This window comes from Lissotriton helveticus, chromosome 4_2 (assembly GCF_964261635.1).
Source record: "Lissotriton helveticus chromosome 4_2, aLisHel1.1, whole genome shotgun sequence".
In the NCBI taxonomy this organism is placed as follows: Eukaryota; Metazoa; Chordata; class Amphibia; order Caudata; family Salamandridae; genus Lissotriton; species Lissotriton helveticus.
Genome location: NC_136064.1, coordinates 33,426,591 through 33,453,383, shown reverse-complemented (window position 1 = coordinate 33,453,383; position 26,793 = coordinate 33,426,591). Strand labels below are relative to the sequence as shown.

The 26,793-nt window shown below is 39.9% G+C and overlaps 1 long non-coding RNA gene across 1 annotated transcript; it reads right to left on the bottom strand.

Annotated features, from left to right (window-relative positions):
• Positions 1–18,119: 18,119 nt before the first annotated feature.
• On the bottom strand, positions 18,120–26,203 carry LOC144752025 (uncharacterized). Its single transcript, XR_013594003.1, has 3 exons — positions 26,080–26,203; positions 19,073–19,148; positions 18,120–18,167 (listed from the first exon to the last, which is right to left on the bottom strand). It is a non-coding gene; the product is annotated as an uncharacterized LOC144752025 (long non-coding RNA).
• Between the last annotated feature and the right edge of the window lie 590 nt (positions 26,204–26,793).

The window sequence follows — 26,793 nt, the reverse complement described above, 5'->3', positions numbered from 1 at the left end:
TTAAATAAGTTCTTGATTTTGGATGTGGTTCCACTGTTGGTGTCAGTAGTAGCCCTCCCCCGGATGTCTGCAGGGAGGGGAACATCATCGGAAAACGTAGTAGCTGCCAAAGTTTCCCGGTCCCGAACATTGTCAGTTGACATTTTTCCGCAATACTGATCCTCCTTTGATTATAAGCGGCTCCTAAGCTTCCTGGTATAAATCACACAGGGGTTAAAGGACTCCGCTTGTTGACTTCTACCACTCGCAAAACTATAACCGGTCTCCCAGAGAAGCTTACTTGGTTTCGGTGCTGCTTTCTTCACCGGACTTCAATCTTCGCCGGCTCACCACTCGAGCCCGAGTTGCGATGCACACACCAAGCTAATCCGCTCGTCACTGGGTTACTTCTTCCGGTCAGTAAGGGTCAGGCGTCCTACTCCTTCCGGAGTTACAGCAAAACTCCCCGAACACGTCCGAGAGGCAAATTTGATTTGATCGCCGACCAAAGGTTGAGTGGGGTCCCGTGTGGAGCCGGTTCAAATCCAACACGGCTATAAATTCGATACTCCGCAGTTTTCGCCCCGCTCCAGAATAACTAGCCAAGGCACACCAGAAAAACTCACGGACACGGACCACAGAAGCCTTTTCTTCAATTTATTTCAGTGCGGTATGTCAAAGACGTTTCGGCTCCACGAGCCTTGTTCACCTGACAACGTTTAATGTGCGGGTGCAACCTTTTAAAGTGCCAGTAACAATACAATGATGTCACGTGTTAAAAAAATGTGTGTGTATGTAACAAGGACATAGAAAACATACTATCAAATGGTTCTCGCAATCTTCATGCTTTTGGCATTCCATTAAAATATAATAGTATAATACCACTTTATAAAAGTACAATACTTAAATGGGAGTTTATATAACACGGTATATTCTGTTGGTATCACATTCAATAAGCGAATGAACCTAGGTTGCCAATACCAAACATTTTGTACTCATGAATCAAATACGGATTAATCACAACATGGCAATATTTACAATAAAGTGCAAATGCATAAATCGGCAAAGCGGGTCATATTAATGCACCCAATTCACAGTGCAAATTACGCAAAAAATGTGCAAACAAGCAATTTAAATGTGCAAATAACGCTACAATGTGCAAAACTGCAGCTTCTCGCCATGCTGTGCAATCCGACAAATATATGAACATGATACCAATTCACTAATATTTCTGGAGGGAAAAGGTTATTTTAAGTGGCATGTTTCTAGGCAATCCGACCTCATTATATCAGAGGATATTCAAAGAAAAATGAAAGGAGGAGACTGTTTAAGTGTTCTACCTCCTGTGATCCTATGATACCATGCCTGCCCTCCACATCAACTTTGCGAGCAGTTTCAAAATCGTCCTTGTTATGCACCAGGCGTGCAAAATATTTGGTAATAGTGATATTGGGCTGACTAGGTTCAAGAACCCAGCACAGTCCAAAAAATATTAAATACACCAAACAAGTGATCAAAATCAACTACCTTACACCAACAGAAAACAGCACATTCCATAATGAACAGACCTTGTCAATGTTCATATAAATTTCTTGAAACAACATTAAAGTATGATAGTTTGTTTTACAGTAAAGGGTCCCCAGCCGGATGACCAATCATATCTTTAGGGTAAACACGTGTACAGGTCTTCTGTGACATTAAGACCGAATGGTGACTTAGTGTTAAGCAACAGGATGTACTTGGTTTCCAATCTTCTCAATTTAGAATCTCTGTCTCCCCCTCTTTTGCTATATGGAATGGAGTCAATTACCCAATATTTAAGGCCACTATTGTTGCTCTGGTGGCATTCTCTGAAGTGACGGGCCACCGGGTAGGTATTGTCCCCATGGGTAATGGCTCTAAGGTGCTGGAGAACACGTAAGTGGACAGCATTCTTTGTGCTGCCCACATATCTGAGATGACAAGGGCACTCCAAAATATATACAGCATATTCGGTCTTGCATGTTAGTATCTGAGATATGCTGTGTGCCTTATCAGTAAAACCATCCTTATAGGTTCGGGTGTTCTGACCATGGATGCAGGCCTTACAAATCCTACACTTGTAAAAACCCCTATTCTCTTGGCACCACGTCGATTTTGCAAATGGTTCTGGATTAGTGACTACCAATTGATCTCTTAATGAGGGTGCTCGACTGAACGTAAGGGAGACCTGATTGGGAAGATCCTTGCCAATAATGGAGTCGTGCGTGACCAGAGGCCAATGCTTGTTGAGTATCTTTCGTATCTGTTGATGTTGTCTATTATACCCAGTGATAACTCGAAAACAGTTTTCCACCCCTGGGGCATGTGCTGATAACTTGGCAGACTGTCTACTGCTGGCCCGGGTGAGGAGCTCGTCACGGGAGGGTACCATGGACTTGTCTTTTGCTTTTTGTAGCGCCTGGTTCGAATAACCGCGCTCCAAAAATCGCGCAATGCATTGATCTTGTGCAATTTTCAGGTCCATGGGATTGCTGCAAATGCGTTTCAATCGCAGCATCTCACCATATGGGATACTGGATATCAGGTGAGAAGGGTGTGCACTGGCTGCGTGCAGGATACTATTGCCCGCAGTTGATTTACGGAAGAGCCTGGACTCTAGATGGTTCCCTCTGATATAGAGTTCAGTGTCAAGAAAGGTGACACTTTCCTGACTAAGTATTGCCGTAAATTTGAGGTTAAGTTCATTGTTATTAATTTCCTCTATAAATTTGAGTGCAAAACATATACAATATTTTTTCTGTAGGATAGCGAGAGGTTTACATTTACTATTCCAACTCCAGTGAGTGCAACAGTAGAGAAAGCGTTGGATAGCGTAGGGGTAGCGTAGGGGTAAAAATTACTATTCCCACTCCAGAGAGTGCAATAGTAGGGAAAGCATTGGATAGCGTAGGGGTAAAAATTACTATTCCCACTCCAGAGAGTGCAACAGTAAGGAAAGCGTTGGACAGCATAGGGGTACATTTTAATATCCCCACTCTAGTGAAAATAAATTAATCTAAGTCACATAATTATAAATTAATCAATTAATACATTTTAATTACCAATTAATAATTAATTAATTACCAATTACAAATTAATTAACAATGTATTTAAAATAAATACCAATTCATTAATTATCATGTTTAATTAATTTTATTAAATTACTTCCCACCCTATTCCCACCCTATTCCCCTATAAACCCACAACCCACTGCTACAAATACAATATTATTATTCACATAATTATTAATTAATCATCAACAATCAATTTATTACCAATTAAAAATTCATTGACAATGTATTCAAAATAAATACCAATCAATTATTAATTAACATATTTAATTAATTAAAATTAAATTACTACCCACCCTATTCCACTATAAAGCCACAACCCACTACAGAAAATAAAATAATATTATGCACATAATTGTCAATTAAACAATTAATTAAAATTAATTATCAATTAAGAATTAATTATTTATCAATTAAAAATTAATTAACAATTAATTCAAAATAAATACCAATTAATTAATTAACATATTTAATTAATTATAATTAAATTACTTCCCACCCTATTCACTATAAACCCACAACCTGCTACAGAAAATAAATTACTAAAATAAAAATATTTATCAATTAATCAATTAAAATTAATTACCAATTATATTTTAATTAATTACCAATTATTAATTAATTAACAATTAATTCCAAATAAATACCAATTAAATAATTAACATATTTAATTAATTATAATTAAATTACTTCCCACCCTATTCCCCTATAAACCCACAACCCGCTACAGAAAATAAATTACTAAAATTAAAATATTGATCAATTAATCAATAAAAATTAATTACCAAAAATATTTTAATTAATTACCAATTAATAATTAATTAACAATTAATTCTAAATAAATTAACATATTTAATTAATTATAATTAAATTACTTCCCACCCTATTCCCCTATAAACCCACAACCCGCTACAGAATTATATTACACAAAAAAATAATAATAATAACTTACCTAAAATTCGATATTTTTGTTGTCTATATTATGTCTATTCGATATTATGTCCATTCTATATTTTTGATTCGATATTATGTCCATTTTATTCAATATTAAAATTTTCAAGTCGATATTTTGGTAGTCTATATTATGTCTAGTCGATATTATGTCCATTCTATATTTTTTACTCGATATTATGTCTACTCGATAATAAAAACTCGATATTTTGACTCTATACCGGAGCCAGCATTGTGGAAGGCAGGCACAGCCCTATTCAGGCCCAGGTGCTATCTCCTCCCACCACTTAAGTTGCAAATGCAGTCATTCAGCCTAGGTCTGACTTAGCCAGCCTCCTGGGGAATCCCCAGCCCCTGTCACTCTCAAACCAGACAGTCAATACAAAAACAGGCCAAGGCACACAGAAGGGTCAGACAAGAGAAGAGCAACTTTCTAAAAGTGCTGTTCTCAAACACAGGATTTAAAAACAACCTTTCCCAAAAGGTGTGTTATTAAATTCTGAGTTCAGGGATACTAGACTCTTATGTCCTATCATGTTCCTATGGGAAGAAATGCTGGTAGCCACTTTAGCCAGCATCCCCCATGTTAATCTATGGAGCAAGATAGCCTTCCAATAGTGAAAAACTAAAATGACAGTAATTCACTACCAGAGCATGTCACCTGCACCAGTACATGCTCAACCTTTCACATGCACTGCACCCTGCCCAGGGGGGTACCTAGGGCCTTCCGTAGGGGTGACCAATGTGCACTAAAAGGGAAGGGTTAGGCCTGGTCAGTAGGGACACTGACCAGAAGGACACGGCAGTTCACCGACTGCACACAGGCACTGCAGTGGCAGGCCTGAGACACCATTTTAGGGCTACTCATGTGGGTGGCACAATCAGTGCTGCAGGCCCACTAGTATCATTTGTCATCACCAGCCCTGGCACTCTTGCTGCACTTTCCTGGGGACTTGTTGGTAATACAAATATGCCAATCATGGATAACCAATTACAATACAATTTACACAGAGAGCCTATGCACTTTAGCACTGATCAGCAGTGGTGAAGTGCGCAGAGTCTTATTGCCAACAGCCACGGTTCAGGAAAAAGAAGGGAGGAAGAAGCAGAAAGTTTGAGGATGACCCTGCAAGAAGGGCCAGTTCCAACACCACACTAAAACGTTCGAGACAGAACACAGCCCATGTATATGAGCACTACATTACAGTGCAGAAACCTGACTCATTTTCAAAATACATTTCCAATATGCGGCATTAGTTTTTTGCCAGCATTACATCCAAAAATTGAGACACAATACAAGAAGAAAGAGGACCAAGGTGCTTGTAAATCTGCCCAAGAGTGTATGCAGCACTCTATATTGAGTGGGGCATTGCTAAGAGGAGGTATGATAAAACAGAGAGAATTAAGAGGGCAGAGGAGGGAGTATAAAAAGAAGGGGGAACATTAGGGGACAGGAAAGAGCATGACGACAGAGGGGGACTAAGAACCCAGGAGGCAGTTTGAAAACAAACAGCACTATCAAGAAAGACAAGTGAAAATAAGGAAAGAGTGGAAATATCAGAAAAGAGAGGACAGTATAAGCAGAGAGAGGTAGACTGTGAGGAGAGACAGGGGCGATTATAGAAAAAGGTGCAAATAAAATTCTTTCATTTAGACAGACACTCAGTGTGATCCTGGACAAAAAGTTTAAAACCATACATTTTTCCAAAACACATTTACCACACTAAAACGTTTAAGAGACACAACTCAGCCCATGTAGGAGCACGGCATTACAGTGCAGAAACCTGACTCATTTTCAAAATACATTTCCAATATGCAGCATTAGTTTTTTTGCCAGCATTACATCCAAAAATTGAGACTCAATACAAGAACAAAAATACCCAAGGTGCTTGTAAGTTTACCCAAGAGTGTATGCAGCACTCTATCTATATTGAGTGGGGCATTGCCAAGAGGAGGTATGATAACACATAGAGAATTAAGAGGGCAGAGGAGGGAGTATAAAAAGAAGGGGAAACACTAGGGGACAGGAAAGACCATGACTACAGAGGGAGACTAAGAACACAGGAGGCAGTTTGAAAAGAAACAGCACTATCAAGAAAGACAAGTGAAAATAAGGAAATATGGAAATATCAGAAAAGAGAGGACAGTATAAGCAGAGAGAGGTAGACTGTGAGGAGAGACAGGGGAGATTATAGAAAAAGGTGCAAATATAATTCTTTCATTTACACTGACACTCAGTGTGATCCTGGACAAAAAATGTAATACCATACATTTTTCCAAAACACATTTACCACACTAAAACGTTTAAGAGACAGAACACAGCCCATGTATATGAACACTACATTACAGTGCAGAAACCTGACTCATTTTCTAAATACATTTACAATATACAGCATTACTTTTTTGCCAGTATTACATCCAAACATGAGGCACAATATCAGAAGAAAGAGGACAGTATAAGCAGAGAGAGGTAGACTGTGAGGAGAGACAGGTGAGATTATAGAAAAAGGTGCAAATGTAATTCTTTCATTTACACAAGACTTTATGCAGCAGTCTATGTATACACTAAGGCATTATATAAGTGACTGCACATATTCTACATTTTTTAGTACTGCACTTTATTCCACATAGCTGACTAACTAAACACATTAACTTACCAAATGATTTTACCTCAATAGTTATCCAAAAGCAGACAAACTCAGAATATGATTATACACATTTTACAAGGATAAACACATTAATCTAACTAAAAATAAACTGCACCACATACAATCCCTTTGAAGTCATCAACTTACCTTTCAAATTGTTTGGAAGATTAAGAAGAATGCCACTCATACAGCAGAAAGTCTCACACAGAATCACTCCGCCTTAGTGCTTGCAGCAAGAACCAACAAATGGCACATTTTCCCTCTCAATTTACACAGATATACACATTATTAACAAATCAAATTCCGTCACACAATAATTCAAAACCAAACACACATTTCTATTGGTTCAAAAATTCAAACCTTTCCAAGTGACATAACTTTCCACCCTACCCCCAACAGATATTGCAAAAGTCAACTGTCAACAGAGGTCAAATGTTCAGCACACTGTAAAACACTGCTCCTCAAAAACATTAGACTATGGTTTAGTATTTACTTACAAGTATTAATAAACAGAAAGGTTTCATTACAACCAACCAACACATAAACATATAAAATTGAAACATATCTGTAAAATGTATTTTTGTAAATTGATTTTTACTTGCTGCTCTCTCTGACGAAAAGCAGTTTGCTATGGTAGGGTGGGAGCCGCGAGGCTCCAACCCTACCATAGCAAACAGCAGTGTCCCAGGGGTAGGTACCCCAGAACACTGCAGGAGCCGGCCCTGGGGGGTGCTGGTCCCCAGGGCCATCAAAGGCTCCAGGAGGGGGGCTGCGGGCCCCCCTCCCAACATAGAAAAGCCCCGGGGGATGGTGGTTCCCTGGGCCTGAGGGGTCCGTCATGGACCGCCCTTTTTTCAATATTAGAGCCCCGCGGGGTGGCTGTCCCCAGGGCTAAGGGGGGGGCATCAGTCCCCCAAACATAAAGTTTAAGCCCCAGGGGATGGGGTCCCCGGGGATTATTAAAAATGAGTAAAAGAGGCTATTTTTTTATGATAGATTTACCGTACGCGTACGGTGCAAATTCTGTAAGTCGTCCCGGAAGCTTACCTAAGCAAGAAAAAAAAAGAAAAAAAAAAGATTTTGACATTGAGGATCATTGAAAAACTCCCTAATCGACACTAGGAGATAAAAAAAAGTACTATACCAAACAGCAAACGTTTCCTATCAATCTACACACTCAATCTACACACATACACAAATTAATTACTAATCACATTTATTCCCACATTAAATTCAAAATGAAACACACTTTTCTATTGCTTGAACTTTTGAACCCTTTCCAACTGACAAAACTTTCAACCCTTCCCCCATTTCACATTCTGCCAGTTACCAAAGAAACACTTCAGGGAACACCTAACTGAGCACACAGGTGAAAAGTTCATGATACATTGTTGTAAATCAAAACAGCAAGTGTGCTTGACTTCTCAACAAACTAGCTTATCTAAAGTACTGTACTTTTCTATCACTTTCACTTAACCAATAAATAACAGGCTTTTAAAAAACACCAAATTGCACCCCAGTTTTGTAGCTAATATTTCAAACAACCAATCAGTTCATTGATTTTTCAAAAGTCCACTTATCCACCATTTTAGAAAAAAAAACTTCAAACTGCCCTTTCATTTACAGAGACCATCTGAGTGCATCCAGACCTCTCTTCAAGATGTTTAAAGTGTGGATTGTGGAACACAGCTATATTTTCTGGAGTGAAAGGTATGTACAACAGAAAGGAACTCACAAATACCTAGGTTTATCAAATGTAGACATTAAATGGATTCGACAGAGAGAGTTAAAGATGCCATTGGTGAAATCCTTTATGCATCTCCAACACCCTGACCTCATAATTGTGCACTGTGGTGGCAATGACCTAGGCACTTTGACTGGGGTAGGTCTGGAAATGTTTATAAAGGGCACCTTTCAACAAAACTGATGACACTTTCCCCCCAAACTGCCTTTGTCTATTCTAATATATGCCAAGAACCAGCCACCATTCTTCAAAGGTGGCCTGATAAATGCCCGGTCTATGTGCAAACATAGCCAAGACATTCATGACCTCATCATAGACCATGACTTTGACTGCCTCATGATCACTGAAACTTGGCTCACAGAAGACAGCAACCCTGACATAGCCGTAGCCCTCCCCCAGGGTTACTCCTTCCACAGACAGGACAGACTGAAAGGAAGAGGAGGAGGTGTTGCAATTATTCTGAAGAACACCTTCAACTGTCACACCTTCTGCCTTGACCCACTTACCGACTCAGAGGGAATGGGCTTTTCCATCAAACTTAGCCAATCCCTTTCCCTCTCAGGTGGTCTGATTTACCGCCCACCCGGCAATGCTTCTAAATTTCTCGACTCCCTCAACGATGCTCTGGGACACTTTTTACTTCGTTACCCACATTTTACCCTCCTAGGAGACTTTAATCTGCATCTTGAGTCCTCTTCCGACCCTCAAACGAGAAATTTTCTTCAAACACTTGAAATTTTCCAACTACAACAAAGTGTCACGTTGCCTACCCACTCACTAGGTCACACCTTGGATGGTGTTTGCTCTAATTTCCCTTCTCTCACCATCCTGCCCCCCCTGCCCCAGATATGGACTGATCACAGCCTGATCCCATTCCACATCTCTAGCAGCTGCCCTCTAACTATCAATAAATTCAATCCTCTTCGTGGTCACTCTGCCAACTGGAATGCCGTCCAAAAAAATCTCATTCTTAATCCCATTTCCCAAGCCCACTCCCCCTCTCTATCCGGAAACATCGAAAGAGATGCCGACCTCTTCCATAACTAGCTCTCACAAGAAATTATAAAACGGAGCCCCACTAATCATCATGATAGAATCCAGAATAAAACTAAAAACAACGCTCCCTGGTTCACACCTGACTTAGCCTCCGCACATCTAATCTGCAGGAAAGCCGAGCGTAAATGGCGTCGAACCTATGACAATGACGACCGCCGCGACTATATCCTTCAGAGGAAAAACTATCTCTCCGCCATCAAATCGGCCAAGAGAGCGTTCTACGTAAAAGCCTTCAAAGAAGCCAGCCAAAAACAAAAAACATTATTCACGATAGTAAAGACCTTCACTCATCCCAAAACTCTCCAACCCGAAATCCCCCCATCCCAAGAGCTATGCGACAAGATCTCAGAATACTTTGACGAAAAAATTACCTCCATCCAAAAGAACTTCCCCCCCCCCCCAAACCCCCTATGGACTTCCCCATCCCGATCAACCTTGCTCAACAGCTGGCAGTTTTAAAAACTTCACCCCGGTCACCCTGGCCCAAACCAGAGATGCCATTCTTTCTTGCAAATCCGGCTCCCCTTCCGACCCCTGCCCCCCAAGATTCTCCATCAAATCATTGATGAGATAAACCCTATCGTCAATGACATTATCAACCTGTCTCTCAGTTCTGGATCTGTTCCTCGCTTATGGAAAAAGGGTGTTGTCAAACCGCTTATGAAAAAAGCTAATAAATCCCCAGTGGACTTGACCAATCGCCGTCCTATCACCCTTCTCCCCGCTCTGGGAAAAATAACAGAACAGTTAGTCCATAAAGAACTTAAATCCTTTCTGGAAACCCACAACTTACTTCATCCTCAACAATCCGGGTTTCGGCCCAAACATTCAACCGAAACTGCCTTAATTGAACTGACCGACACCATCAAAACGCTGCAAGATCAAAGGAAGAAGGCCATTCTGATCCTTCTTGACCTCACGGCAGCGTTCGACACCATATCCCATTCCATTCTGATTAACAGATTAATGGACATCGGCATCTCTGACTCAGCCCTATCATGGATCAGATCTTTTCTCAGCGACAGGTCCCAAATTGTCGCCCTGGGCCCTTTTCAATCTAAAGAGAAAACGGTCTCCTCCGGAGTTCCCCAAGGGTCCATCCTAAGTCCCCTCTTTTTTAACATTTACCTCATCCCTCTCCTCACCCTGATTGAATCATTCGGCATAACTGTCACCTCATATGCCGATGATACTCAGTTGATCATCCCCCTAGACGACAACTCCAACAATGCAGAGCTCAATCTTAAATATTGCCTAACTGCTGTATTCCAATGGATGGACTCCAACCACCTCCGTTGTAACTCAAATAAAACAGAGATCCTCCCCATCGGAAAGAACACCTCTTTCTGTCCTGCCCTCTGGTGGCCTGATAATTCTGCTGCCCCCCCCCCAGACCGTCACTACCGCTAGAAACCTCGGGGTACTTTTTGACTCTGATCTTTCATTTGACCATCATGCCACGACCGTGGCCGGCAGATGCTTCGGCATAATCAAATCCCTCAGAAAGTTTTTTGACTTTCTTCCCCTAGATTCTAGAAAAACGGTAACAGTAGCCCTCATTCTTCGCGCGTGGACTACTGCAACGACTCCTGGCCACCCTCTCCAAACTTCAAAGTGTTCTACACACTGCCGCCCGCCTGGTCTTAAAATTACCTCACAAATCCTCAATCTCTGCAGCCCTAAAGACCTTACATTGGCTTCCCCTGCACAAGAGAATACTTTTCAAGATTCTCATCGTTGCCTTTCGGGCCTTTAACAAAACAGGTCCTGTTTACCTTACTAGACGCTTCCCACACTACAACCCGAGTCGTTCCCTCCGCTCTGCCCAAGAAAATTTCATGGCCTCTACCAGGTTTAACCTGAAGTCTAAAGGAGGTAAAACCCTAAGCTCCCTGGCTATCAAAGCCTGGAACAGCATGCCCAGACACCTAAGACATCAGACACTTGAGAAGCCTTTTAGAAAACTTCTCAAAACATGGATTTTCAATCTCCCCGACGAGTGGACCAAAGCTTCCATTTAGCCTCCCCCCTTCCACTCTGCGACCTGGCCTCAAGGACTACTCAGCGCCATGATGCTCCTTCCGGAGCGAACGCCGCGCTCTATAAATACCCCTCCAAATCCAAATATGCCAAAGGCAGAAAGGGAACTGGTCCAACCAATATTGTCCACAGATTGAGAAAGCTAGGAAACGTGAAAAAATCTGTTTCTGCCTTTCTCCGAGACTATAGAATGGGTTCCATTTACAATAATAATTTATGCTTCAATATGCATAACATCTACAGGAGAGATGGTATACATTTTACAGATGAGGGAAACAGAGTCTTCCTCATAAACTTAAGACTCTGCATCAGTACTTACTTGTAGGTACTAACATCTACCAATAAACACAACTGCTCTTTTTAGAGCCACACAACACATAAATACATACACTTCATAAATATCTAAAAAAAAAAAGCTTACGGAACGACTTACGAACTTTGCACCGTACGGCGTACGTAATTTGCACTGTACGCGCACGGTAAATCTATTGTAAAAAAAAAATAGCGTCTATTACAAATTTTTTATAACCCCCGGGGACCCCATCCCCCGGGGCTAAAAAATAATTGGTGGGGACCGTGGGGGGAGCCCCAAATCCCCCACGGTCCCAGCCGGCTCCCCACATCCATTGGGAGCCGGCTTTGCTTTTCGTCAGAGACTCTGTCCATCACCACCCCTTGTTGTTAATTATTTTGTCCACCCTAAGCGTGGAAGGGTATGCTCAGACATGAGTCCCTTGCTCACTGCACCATCAGGATTCAAGCAAGCCGGGCCGAAGAGGCTGAAATGCCAGAAACCGGTCCCCGGTAGCTTGTTTCCTTTCCAGTGTAAGAATTGGCTTTGTAGTTTGGTTTGCCATGTTCCCATCATGCACTGGGACAGGAACAGACTAATTTGCATACAGCCAGGTTCTGAAACTGGGATGATGCAGTGAGCTAAAAAACGGTGTTGGATCTAGCCCTGATCTCTTGACTGGGTGAGAGTTTTCTGCTTAATTCAGAGACTCTGTCCATCACCACCCCTTGTTGTTAATTATTTTGTCCACCCTAAGCGTGGAAGGGTATGCTCAGACATGAGTCCCTTGCTCACTGCACCATCAGGATTCAAGCAAGCCGGGCCGAAGAGGCTGAAATGCCAGAAACCGGTCCCCGGTAGCTTGTTTCCTTTCCAGTGTAAGAATTGGCTTTGTAGTTTGGTTTGCCCTGTTCCCATCATGCACTGGGACAGGAACAGACTAATTTGCATACAGCCAGGTTCTGAAACTGGGATGATGCAGTGAGCTAAAAAACGGTGTTGGATCTAGCCCTGATCTCTTGACTGGGTGAGAGTTTTCTGCTTAATTCAGAGACTCTGTCCATCACCACCCCTTGTTGTTAATTATTTTGTCCACCCTAAGCGTGGAAGGGTATGCTCAGACATGAGTCCCTTGCTCACTGCACCATCAGGATTCAAGCAAGCCGGGCCGAAGAGGCTGAAATGCCAGAAACCGGTCCCCGGTAGCTTGTTTCCTTTCCAGTGTAAGAATTGGCTTTGTAGTTTGGTTTGCCCTGTTCCCATCATGCACTGGGACAGGAACAGACTAATTTGCATACAGCCAGGTTCTGAAACTGGGATGATGCAGTGAGCTAAAAAACGGTGTTGGATCTAGCCCTGATCTCTTGACTGGGTGAGAGTTTTCTGCTTAATTCAGAGACTCTGTCCATCACCACCCCTTGTTGTTAATTATTTCGTCAGAGAGAGCAGCTAACATGCTGCTCTCTCTGATGAAAAACAGTTTGCTATGGTAGGGTGGGAGCCGCAAGGCTCTGCCCTACCACAGGAAATAGCAGTGTCCCGGGGGTAGGCACCCCAGGAAACTGCAGGAGCCAGCCCTGGGGAGGTGGTGGTCCCCAGGGCCATCAATGCCTCCAGGAGGGGGGCCGCGCAGCACCCTCCCAACATAGAAAAGCCCTGGGGGGTGGTGGTCCCCGGGGCTGGGGGGGTCCGTTATGGACCCCCCTATTTTCAATATTAGAGCCCCAGGGGGCGGCGGTCCCCGGGGCGAGTGGGGGGGCAAACAGCCCCCCCACAAGTTTTTTTTTTTTTTTTAAAAGGAAGCCAGGGGTGTGGCGGTCCCCGGGGCAGTGCGGGGGGGGGGGGTTTGAAACCCCCCCACACTTTCTTTCCAAATTTGGCCCCCGGGATTTGGTCCCCCCTGGGGCTAATTTTCACAAAAACAGACTGAGTATTTTTTTGCTTTTTACGGGGTACGCATTTGTACGCGTACCCCGTGATTTAAAAAAAAATAATAATGTTTTTTGGGCCTTGGGGGTCCTTGTGGGACCCCATGAGCAGGCCTAGGGGGTCAGGGTGTGCCTAACCTGCCCACTTTGCGTATTTTGCACATTTGTTTCTCTGTTTTCTTGTGCCTCGGCATAAGATGGCTGCCAACACTTCCTGATTTAGAGTGTTGACAGACAGTTAACATCCAATCAGCATGCAGATCGTGCTCGGGAAGGTAAGCGTACTGTCCGCGTACGGGTACGCGTACCGTAACACCTCCAATATATATGTATAATTTTACACCATTTAACAAAAAGGCCCATCTGCGAACAGAACTCTACCTTTTTGGAAAGTTTGGTGTGATTCCGTTTAGCCGTTCAAGCTGTAGCCCCGGCTAAAGGTCCTATGGGAAATTGCATGGGGAAAACACGTTTTGGGACCCCCTTTTTACTCAACCCCCGCTTCACAAATCACCCCCAAACTTTTAGGGAAGAAGCGGAGCGGAGCAGGCCATCTTCTTGGAGAAATTCGCGAAAATCCGTCCACCGGCGTCAAAGTTATTCCAAATAGAATGTTGCGGATTTCCTATGGATACTAAGATTTAACTATAACTACCTACTGGCGACCGCCAGTAGGTAATATATGGATATATATACATATATATATATATATATATATATATATATATATATATATATATATATATATATTCACTGAAAAAACCATAGGTTATAGACCATATATAGTTAGGAATTAGCATTTACAAAACCTTGAAAATTCACTGAAAAAACCATAGGTTATAGACCATATATAGTTAGGAATTAGCATTTAAAAAACCTTATTTTACTCACACAAAACCATTGAAATTCCATATATAGTTAGTTGCACTAACTATGTATCGCGCACCCGCAATCCACTGCTGATGATGTCACATATTACATCATTCATGACATGGTCAGTGACATCACTGATGACATCACTGATGACATCTCAAATGACATCACTGATGACATCACTGATGACATCTCATTTGACATCAATGACCACATCACTGATGATATCATTCATGTGACAATACAATGCATCTCCTCACATTTTAATATAACCTCTGTTTCACCCAGTGTTAAATACAGAGTATAATTTTTGAAACCATTGACACACCAATACTAGTTACTACATACGTACTCACTGATTCCTACGTCTACACACACATTCACTCATTCACCCATACAATCATTCATACATACAATCACTCATCTTTACAACACTATCATATGCACTCATACACCTATACAGACACTCACACTCTGCCACTCATCCATGGAGTTACTCACACACCTAGTCAGTCCTGTAAAGAATCAATCACACTTCCATTTTCTTGTCTATACAGTTAAACATAGAGCACCTTACATTTTCAAACATATAGTAACACATACTTACTTTCTTATACAATCATTGATACAAGTACACATTGATCTGCACAGAGTCACACACCTCCCAGCCAGCCACACACACACTCAGTCTCCCATACAAATACTTGGACAATCAATCAATAACCCATATAGTTAATCATATAGCTACTGATCAACACATGCAGTAGTTTACAGAACAACAGACATAATGATGCACAAATTAAGACAGTTTAGTCACTAACCCATGCACTCAGTGAGACACATTTAATCACTCACTCATACATTCAGTCATGCACCTACTAAATCCTTCGTCCAGACAGTTATACATCTACTCATTCTTCAATATCTAAAACATATTTAAACTTTACAGAAACACACAGTCACTGGATGATGTCATCAGTGATGTCATCAGTGATGTCATTTGAGATGTCATCAGTGATGTCATCAGTGATGTCACTGACCATGTCATGAATGATGTAATATGTGACATCATCAGCAGTGGATTGCGGGTGCGCGATACATAGTTAGTGCAACTAACTATATATGGAATTTCAATGGTTTTGTGTGAGTAAAATAAGGTTTTTTAAATGCTAATTCCTAACTATATATGGTCTATAACCTATGGTTTTTTCAGTGAATTTTCAAGGTTTTGTAAATGCTAATTCCTAACTATATATGGTCTATAACCTATGGTTTTTTCAGTGAATTTCATTGGTTTTTTAATAGCTAATATCAAAACCTTTACAATGTATTATTCTTTAAAAAGAAAAATATTTTTTACATGTTTTTTATACAATTTTTTTTGTATTTTTTTTGTTTCGCTCCCAGTACGCGTACCGGTTAGCTTCCCGTTAGCTCAATCCGGAGGCGCGACCCGGTACGCGAACTGGTAAACGTTCCTTTTGCGCACCTCTCGCGTTACAAAACAACATGGTGACGCTTCGCGTCAGCATGACGTTTCGCGTTCTCGCGTAATACGTCATATTACGTGCTACGTTTGCGTACCCGGAAGCGCACCGGTACGCGAACCGGAAGCGATCCGCGGCGCGGCGCCGACCGCGTAATGTAAACATAGCAGGTCATGTGACTCGATAATAACACTTTTCATTGGTTCATTTCACTTTTGGTTTCCTAATGATGTAATACAAGGTCATGTGATCTAAAATGGACACTTGTCATTGGTTTAGAACTTTTGTTTTTCCCAAATGATGAAAACCCCTCCTTCTTTCATCACTCTGACTTTCATCTTGCTGAGAGAAAGACCCTTTATTGAGACTTTGTGATGGCTTCATTAGTAGCTTCAGCTGGTGCTAGCCCACCACCTCCACCAAATCCAAGAAAGAGAGGACCACCTGCAGAAGTAATTCTGCAAGAAGAGGAAGAACAGGAAGAGGAGGAAGAGCATGAGTTTTTGCCAGAGGAGCCCAGGAGGTACAATCGACAGGAGAATTATATCTGGCAATTCTACAGAATTCCTAAGGGGCAAAAGAAAGTGAATGCTCGTTACGTGTTTTGCCGCATATGCGGTGACAGATTGTCAAGGGGCACCGATAAAAAATATAGTTATGGGAATCATACTATGCATCGGCATATGAGTAGGTGGCACCCAAATAACTATAGTGCTGCCCAGCTACGTGACCAACAACAACATCCCCTCCAAATGGCAAGAAGATCTGTGGTTCCAGAGGTGTCGGGACCAGAGGCGAGGGAGGTGATTGCAAACATCCAAATGTTGTTTGGTCACGTAAAACAAGTGTGCGTGGAATGTGGCGCTTTCATCTGCTACAGAGAAAGTAGCATCACTTTGATTTTGCGAGCAATTCAAAATCATATTAATGTTTGCACAAAACGCACCAAAAAATAAATTCATTTTTTTTTTTTGCTCCTGTTGAGCCCTTTATAATGGATCGTTTTTGTTTCCCCCCCCCCCAAAAAAACCAAAAAATTTTTAAAAACGTTCAGAAAATACAAAAAAAGTAAAAAAATGTTCAAAAAATACTAAAAAAAATATAAAACAACAAAAACATAAAAAAAAAAGTTCTTTTCAGAACTAACTCCCCATTATAAAAAAATTAGTAGAAAATTTGGAACTCTGCCAACCTGTATTTCTCTTAGTTCGCTCCCGGAGCGCTACCCGGTACGCGTACCGGAAGCTAACCAAAAAAATATTTTTTAAAAAAGAACAGTAACTATAAGGGAAGGAAATACACAGTTATGTTAAAAGAAAGACAGCTCTAGGGAGTAAAATAAGGATACTGTTACCTACAATCCACTGTTGATGATTTCACATATTACATCATTCATGACATGGTCAGTAACATCAACAGCAGTGGATTGTAGGTAACAGTATCGTTAGTTTACTCCCTTTAGCTGTCTTTCTTTTAACATAACTGTCTATTTCCTTCCCTTATAGTTACTGTTCTTTTTTAAAAAACATTTTTTTGATCAGTCATAAACAGTGACATTAATAGAAACAGAGAGAGTGAACAAGAGTGAAGAACTATGGTCCTCCTGAGCCACCCTCAGAAAACCAAGGGGGTCAAGATACATCTACCGTGCCCCCTTCTACCTATTCTGAACATTATTTGCCCTCCATCTTGTATCTTGATTCGAACGAAACACAAAATGGTGGACTGCCATAACGCTGCTGGTTTGCGAACCGGGCAACTTCCCAGGAAGCGGTCCCCAAAAAAAAAAAGTTGGGAAAGTAATTCACAGACACTAAGAGTAATAGAGATGGAGTGAGTGAACAAGACTGAGAAACTATGAGAACAGAGGGACTGAGAAAAAGAGTGGAAGGAGTTGAGTAAATAGGTAATAGAGAAAGGAATGAGGAAAGTAGCAAAGGCAGGAAACTGAGGATTAAAGAAGTGAAGCAGTGGATCTAATAGTAGGTGAATGTGATAGAAATGTAACGAAAAGAGTACAACTATTTACCTTGTAATTGCTGTTAAATTAATCACATTTTATTTCTATACTTTCAATCTGTGAAAGAGAGAACCAACATTTAAAAAAAAATTAAAATATGTATTTAAAAATTACAAAAGACAAGGGAAAATATTGAAGGACAAATAGTTTTTCAACAACTTTGACACTGACAGAAGCTTCTGCTTCTCCAGGTCCTCTACACAATGCTAAAGATATACATTTTAAACTAACAGTATCTTGATGCAGATGAAGTGAGGACTATCTTAAAACATGGTGCATCTTTTGCATTGCTCTTGTTTCAGAAAAGTGTCGCTTCAGTATGCCAATAACATGTCTCCTATCCAGAGATTTGTTTGAGGTGAGGCCTACTCAGAGTTCAAGATGAGATTTACACTTGTTGAAGTGTACAGAGGAGATAATATCTGTGAAAGTCTACTAATGAAGTGAGTCATGTCCACTGCACTCTTCAACAAAGTAGAAACCTCCTATGTTTCCCTGGACAGACCTAAACTTGATCTGCACAATGTGATTCGTAATGATAGGAAACTCAAGTGATGTAATTGAAATATGTGCAATTTATTTTGCTCATTTCACAATCACATCACTTGTGTTTCCTTTGCTTAGGTATCTCATTGTGCAGATGTAGTCCAGCATATGAAAGATTACGTAGAAGTGCAGCACTGCATACAATAAATTTAACACTTACAGAAAACTCACCTTCTCCATGCCTCCTACACAGTTCTACATATACATCATAAATGCAAACAGTACAGAATTAATTATACATGTTAAATGGTTTATTTTTGCTGTTCTCAGAATGTATCAAAATTCACTAAAAACAGTGACTTGAAGGTATTCATCATGTAACAGCGGGGAAAAAAAAACACAATCAAAATGATTGTGTTTAAAAAACCCATACAACATCAGAAAATAAAATTCAGAACTCCTTAAAGTTAACTTACTTTCCATGACGTCCAAGGATGTCCTATAAACAGCTTACACTCTTTTGTGCTGTTATTACTTTCAGCCCGCCACTTTCTGAAAGAAAAGCTCCATCGTTTTTAAAAACACGTTACATGCAATAAATGACTTCTTGCTCTCTACCACTATTTTCCACAAGGCCAAATCTAGTCAGAGATATTTATAACTCTTGGATTTCTTGTAAGCCAATCCCATCATTTGGCATTTCCGCAACTTTCAGAATTAAAATGTTGAAGATCATTTTCACAATCCTGGAATAATAATATCTTCCCCTTCTTGGTCAGTCATGTTCTACATTTCCTATGACACTGATACTGCTTAATATGAAGCAGACTTACACTACCTCTATGAGTACTACAATTATTTAATTCTCTACATCACTTTTAATCACAAAGCAATGTAAAACAGTAGACAGCATTGCAGACTTACATTCCCTCTACTCCATGTTTTGATTGGCTGCTTCAATTAGCTTATGAAAAGAAACAATTTTTCTGAACTCATTTAAAGTGCACATACATCTCCATAATGTCCAATCCTTTGATTAGAAGTTATGTCTCTGAACTACACTTATCCTCAAGGCCAAATTGTGTAGGAGCCATTAGAACTTCTTGAAATTCCACAGATCATATCCCGAGATTATTTTCCTAAAATTTTGGTTTTAAAAACACCAGGTAAGAGTTTTTAAGGTCATACGGCAATTTTTTTTTGAAAATTAAAACAGAATCATTGCAGAATGACCATCCATTTCTAGACTTTAAATAAGCTGTGTAATGTCCTGATGATATTGAAGGGCCGTCATGATATATAATTGCTGTAGTTACAAAAGTCCTTCCTGATATTGACAACTGCGAAGCTACAAATTTTTTTATTAAAGTTGTCAATTTTGTTCCATCAGGCCTACATCGTTGGAACATTAAAATGACGTACTGGCCATATTTTCGTATAAATAATGTGGACATCATTTCAGATTTACATTGGCTACACTCCATGCTGTGATTAGCAGCGTTTACTAGCTTATTAAAGGAGACTGATTTACTGTCTGGCAAAGTTAAATATATAAATCTTTCTGAGTCTACACTAGTAGTACTTGATACCATACAGTTCTCGCAGTCATGCTGCCATTGATAAGAAAGCCCAAACAGCTGATCTACATCTACACCTTCAGCATGTAATACATCAAGCATATACATTAAAAACTCCTGACAATCTTGCTGAATATTTTGAGAGAATTGTGTTTGCCCTGAACATCTGTCTAACAGGTTTCGAATTTCAGACACACTTTCTATTTTTGTTCTATCTGTGCTACATTTCTCTAACACAGAATTCAACAAACTGCAAAATCTTTGATCAGAATTGACCACAATCTCTTCTTTTACATTTTTTAGAGAAAACAAAACATTCATTACTACATTAGCATAGCAGTTGACACCAGAACTGTTTTCAAACTGAAAACCAACAACATCTTCAACAGAATCCTCTTTGTTTCTGCTTGTAATTTTAGGTTCATTCACTTTTTGTCTTTTTGCTACAACCTCCCCAGTATTGTTCTCATTTCTTCGTTTCCGGCCTACCAGACGTTTCTCAAACAAAGGAAACTGAGGCAAATGTGGCGCATACTCTCTTCTTAACCTATTGTATTCCTTAACACAATCTAGATCTGCACAAATGTTTCTGACATCACACTCAATCAAGTACAATCCCGATAAAGTTCTAACTCGTGACAATGCCACATATGCCATACCCTCCTTGAACACAGAACTGCCAATATTCACCAATGCAGTGTCTACACTTAAACCTTGCGATTTATGAATTGTCACCGCATATGCCAAGCAAACAGGGAACTGCTTACGGCGAACATATAAGTCTTTTACAAGCAAAAATCTAGCAGAACAACGAGCAATTAGCTGTACTTCCTCAATGCCATCAAATTTAATTTTTAAAAATTCAATTCCATCTCTATTTCTGTATTTCACAAAATCAACAACATTACCCATTGATCCATTTACCAGACCTCTTTCAACATGTAAATTCCTTCTTAAAATTATACGGCAGTTCAAGCACACATTCAGAGTCTTTTCAAAACCTGCAGTTTTAGATATAGTCTTCTCTAATGAATCCAATTTTGATTTCAGATTCTCAGACAAAATAATTGTTGATCCCATATGCTGTACTCTATCAATAGCTTCCACTTTCACAATCTCTTGCTTTTCTAAATGCAACATTTTGTTGTTAAATTTGGCACATTCTGCAAGAGTTGGCATCAAACATATTCCAGATTTCTTATCAGTAATTTTCTGAAAAATATTCTCAGGCACAACATCTTGTTCTGGATATAAATTTGACAGTAATCGTGCATGTAAAGCTTCTTTTCCATGCTCGGTCACTTTTCCAATTCTAACATCTTGTAGAATAGTCTTGTAAACTTCATCCTTTGCCTGACGCATATTTTCATGCAGTTCAGCATAATTGAAGTTTAACCATATATTGACGTTGCCAATGCTGCCTAGGCACTTCCTGGTATCTTCATGCGTGAGCATTTTGAACACAGGTTGCCCTTTCACTGGTGTCAGCTGCAGAAGATCTCCGAAAACAATGATGTGTTTGCCACCAAATAACACATCATACTCTGTTTTGAGAACTTCTTGCATCCTCAAATGCACAAAGGCAAGCATGACATTGGAAACCATGCTTACTTCGTCAATGATAAGAAGTTTCATTTTCCTCAAGATTCTTGAAACTTCAAAACAAGCATCTCCAGATAGCTTGTGATATTCTAATTTGTTGTCATGCTCCACTGGCAGCATCAGTAAACGATGTAAAGTAATCCCTTTAATATTATGTGCTGCCAGTCCAGTTGGAGCAGTGACAACACAAGACAGCGATGACTCTGTCCTTTCCTGCAAATAGCATGAAATTGCTTTAATGAGGAAACTTTTTCCAGTTCCCGCTTCTCCACTCACGTACAGTCGGACAGGCTTCAACGACGTACATGAGCACTCTTTCTTATCATGACTTAATCCATGATCAATTTGCATGGTAACTTCGTCATATATTTTCCTCTGCTCAACGTTGAGTTGCCTTTCCAACTCTTCTAAGTTAACCACATCCTCTTGAGCATGTGCCATGGCTCTTTCCACCTCATTCATAGCAGTGGCAGCTTCATTTTCAATAAGAGGTCCTCCTAGTGGATCCTGACTCAATGAAGCAGAACTCTGACTGTCCTGAGAACTGTCTCTGGCAATCTCGGCTGCAATTGTTGCTTCCTGCTCAATTTCCGCATTCAACATTTCTACATATTTGGGAAAAGCAGGACATTCTATGGTCTCCTTGGCGGCATTGAAAGAGTCTTCATAACAGAGGAAATCTCCAAGCAGTTCCTCTTCTGCACGCCAAGGCTTGAAAAGTTGCAAAAGTGCTAAATAGAAAAACTCCTTTTTTTCAGGAGATTCGCCACTCAATTTTCGATGGTTTATCAAGTGGCATTTTCTTTGCTTCACCAGACATCCCTCACTTCCTATTACAGCATACACTCCTTTCTCAGTATCTTCTTTGATGTTCCTCTTGAACATGTAATTTTGCAGAACCTCATACAGACAAACATTCTCGAGGTGACTGCTTCGATTTGGATAATATGTATCCAACATGTTGGTCTTCAAAATGTCGGTACTGTTTGGCTCCTTTTCCGCCAAATACTCAATTTCCCGCACAGGTTTGAGAACTCGATTACGCGTTGCAGCAAGACCAAGACTCGCCCAAACGATACTCCTGGACTTGGCATAGAGACTTGCTGAAGACAACCGGTCAGAACATTCGTACGCTCCGATTTCTCGATGCGACAACATCTTCAGACTGAAACTGTACAACTTCTTGCTGAGGCTCTTTTCATGGGAAATGTCCTCCCACATATCCTTCAATTCTGTCTTCTCTTTTTTGGTGATGTAAGACGTCACATACCGAGCCACAGCCATACAGTTATCAGCCACAAACTGTATATCCATGTTAGCATTCCACATGGACAAAATCACCGGGTTGTAGTCGTTGATGTACTTGGACTCTTCGTTCCTCTTCAAATTGTAAGTGTTTTTAGGTGATTTCTTCATGACATTGTGTCGCAGCGAAGACATCAAACTGTTTACTCTTCCTTTAGAAATCACCGGTCGTGGATAGCCGAAACGACATTTAGTGTAGAACTTGTCCTTGTTTCGGAATTTACGACGGCAGTACTTTCCACATCGATGGCTTTGGAAACGCAGAACTTTTTCTCTTAGGCTTTTCTTCTCCTTTGCGTTTGGAACAGCACACGTAGAATACTGTTGGATGAAACTCATCACTGAGTCATCTGGATCCGTTCCAAATTTAGGTGCATCCTTGATCCACAGCAACATATGTATATGAGGAGCACCTCTTGCTTGGTACTCCTTTCTCCAGAAGAAATCCAACACCTCTCCAAGAGGTGGATTCTTCTTATTCATGATGAAAGACATCATAGCTTCAAATCTATGATTGAAGTACCTACATACATTGACTGGATCCAAAGAGCACAGTTCTCCGGGTGTCTTGAATTCGATGTTTTCTACGTTAGCATTTGCCTCTCGTAGAAATTCAAGTAAGTCTTCCCAGCCATACTCGGCACAGCTCAGAGTGAGGAACCATGTGGGAGTACCTAAGTTCCTCAGCATACATTTTAAATCACCATGACGACGGTACCAGTACTCATTAGTACCACGCTGACACGCCATGAGATTAATCAGGTGAGAATCCAAAATACTATCTTGGACATTCACTTTATCCATAAAATCACTTGCCGAGATGTTTTGCATGTGTATACCACTTTTCAAGATGTGGTTCACTGCATATGACAGTCCAGACAGATCGCTTTCAAACAGGAGATGAAACAAATATGGAATGCATTGTCGAAACCTAGCATCTCCTGCATACAATCGCAAAGTCCGGTATTCAGAAGCAGGAATTTGATGAGGTCGCTCATCATATCTTCCTCCCTGACCTGTTGGAAAAAGCTGTGGGAAACACCGAGCTTCCAAACTTTGCTCCCAAACACTAATGGGACTCCCTTTGGCTTGTTTCATTTGAAACAACTCAATAGCATTCCCCATGACTTCCTTTGAATGCAAAGGATGAACACTATAATGTTCATATATTTCCTCACTAGTAGAGAGTTCTACTTTCTCAATTTGACCAGCACACAAATCGCTATCCTCTTCCTCACTTACTTCCTCTTCTTCAACATATACATTCTTATAGTATTTATTATTTTTTTTCAAATACAATGTTGCCTTTTTAACTTTCCTAACATCTACTAAATCTTGCCATATTTTCTTATTCTTTGTCGGAACCCCATTAACTAAGATAACCAGAGGTTCCTCTTCCACTTTTTCTACTCCAATTGTGTTAATGTTTTTCTTCAAATCTAGAGGCAAATAAACAACTCTTCCCTTTAATCCTCTCTGTAAATCTGATGGAGGCAATTTCCCTGTCTTTGGCTCCATTCTTACAATAGCCTGAAAGGGATGGATACTTTGAATCAAAATAGATTCATAAGTATTTAAGTCCTTCAATTCAGAAGGAATCTCAACCAATTCCAGATTATTATGAACTGCTCTAGCAGGCATCTGGTTTTGTTTTAATTTGTTACAACAATAAGTACACACACGTTGATCCAATCCCAAATCAAAACAATTTTCTACCATCAAGTATGTTGCAAAATCCTTCCATTCACTATTATTTTCCCTTTCACTTTTTGCATATAAATCCACTAACTTAGTCTGATTCTTATAATAAGTGCGTCGACAACACACACAAGTGAAATTAGGCCTCTCACTTGATTTCATGTCAAACGTCGCAATTTCCCTCTGGAAATTATCTGTACTGGAAACATGTACAGTATCTTCCAAATGACCCTCTATTTCTTGCTCAATTTCAACATTCTCCTCTTTACTTCCAAAGTAACAAAACTCAATTTCTTCACATATATTCCTCACATCTATTTCAGAACCATGCAGAAGAGCAGCACATAATTGTTTCAGCATAATTGCTGGACTCTTAGCATAATACAACAGTCTAACTAACTTCCTCACTTTGTTATGATGCACTGCTAGCATCCTGAAATGATGAAAAACACTCTGGCATACTCTCCTGGAAAGACAAGCCAGTGAATGACCATGCAAACCTGTCACTTCTCTCACTCTGCAAGGATCTAATTCTTGCAACAACCTCATTTTCTGCTTCAAACTTTTCTTGTTAAATGACCGTACAAAATCACAAAGCAAATTGATAGAATCCTGTCGCACACTGCAAATACTACTACACTTCCAGGTGTACACAGGACCCTTAGCACGTCTTCCTAAAACCTCATTACCTAACAACTCTTCTGCCTCTGTTGTCACAAGTTTTTCTTTTTCAACTGGACAACCATCTTTCACTTCATAAGCACGACCACTGATGTCAACTGCATGCACCAAATCATTATCCTGGAAATAACTCTCTTCATTAAAAAATGCCTCACAGCTTGAACTATGTATCCATTCTCCAGAAAAAACTTCACAAAAATTACTACGATTAACTATTCTCTTCCATCTACTATTTCTTTTGAAATCAAAAATTGCCTTGTTTAGCTTCCTAATTCTATTGATTATCAAAATAAATAACTTACGTTTAATTTCAAAAGCCTGATCAATAACTTTCTCAACTTTTTTTTTTCTCCTATAAAAAACTAATTTCTGTTGACCTTTCTTAATATTTTTTAACAAATTGCCAATTATCCTGTTACGGAACATTCGTTTACGAATCTCCGTAAACTGTTGTTTCCTTCTACTATCATGCACAGATTTATCTCTTGCTCTAGCAGTAACATTTTCATTTGTCCTTTTCTTTCCATTTGATTTACTTGTGTTGTTATGGATTGAAACATTTTCTGTACTAATATTTTTTTTATTTGAAATATTTTTTATGAAATATTTAGAGCTCTTACCCGGTGCTTTCTTCATCGCTTGAGAAATCTTTTTGTTAGAGGACTGCTGCATTTTTTTTTTCTCCTGCTGTCTTTGACGTTTTGCAGCCTTCATCTCTCTTATTTTTGTAGGCATAGTTGAATCTGAGGAAAAATATAATAAAAATGTTAATAAAAAAATATTATCAAACAGTAAATCAGTAATAGTGATCAAAAACATAACACACTACTTGACATTTTAAATAGAAGATTTTTTAGTCCTTGCAAATTTACAATACAGAAGTAGCAGAAAAGAAATGAGATTTATATTTATGTTACCTATGCTATTTTATATGTGAATCTGATCTAATTTTATGAGCATATTTTAATATTTTATTGAAGACACTACACATAACCTGTTTTTGAAGGTGTCTTTATTTTTAAATTAAACGGTTTACCTTTTTACTTTTTATTCATTATAAATTTTAAAAATAAATGTTTATAATTCCAAAGGCTCAAGCAGGTCATCTTCCCATCCTATATCATATAATTCGGACAAATCTGCATCCTCATCACGCTCTTCTTCATCCTCAGGATTTAAATCATCCAATGGATCAACATCCACTGATGTTTCAATTACAAGTTCAATGATGAGGTCAAAATCAACTGATTGCAGATTGTCGCTCATGTTGAGGTTGTCTTTATCTTTAAAGAAAGACAACAACAATGAGATGTTGCAGAGTAAGAGACAAATCT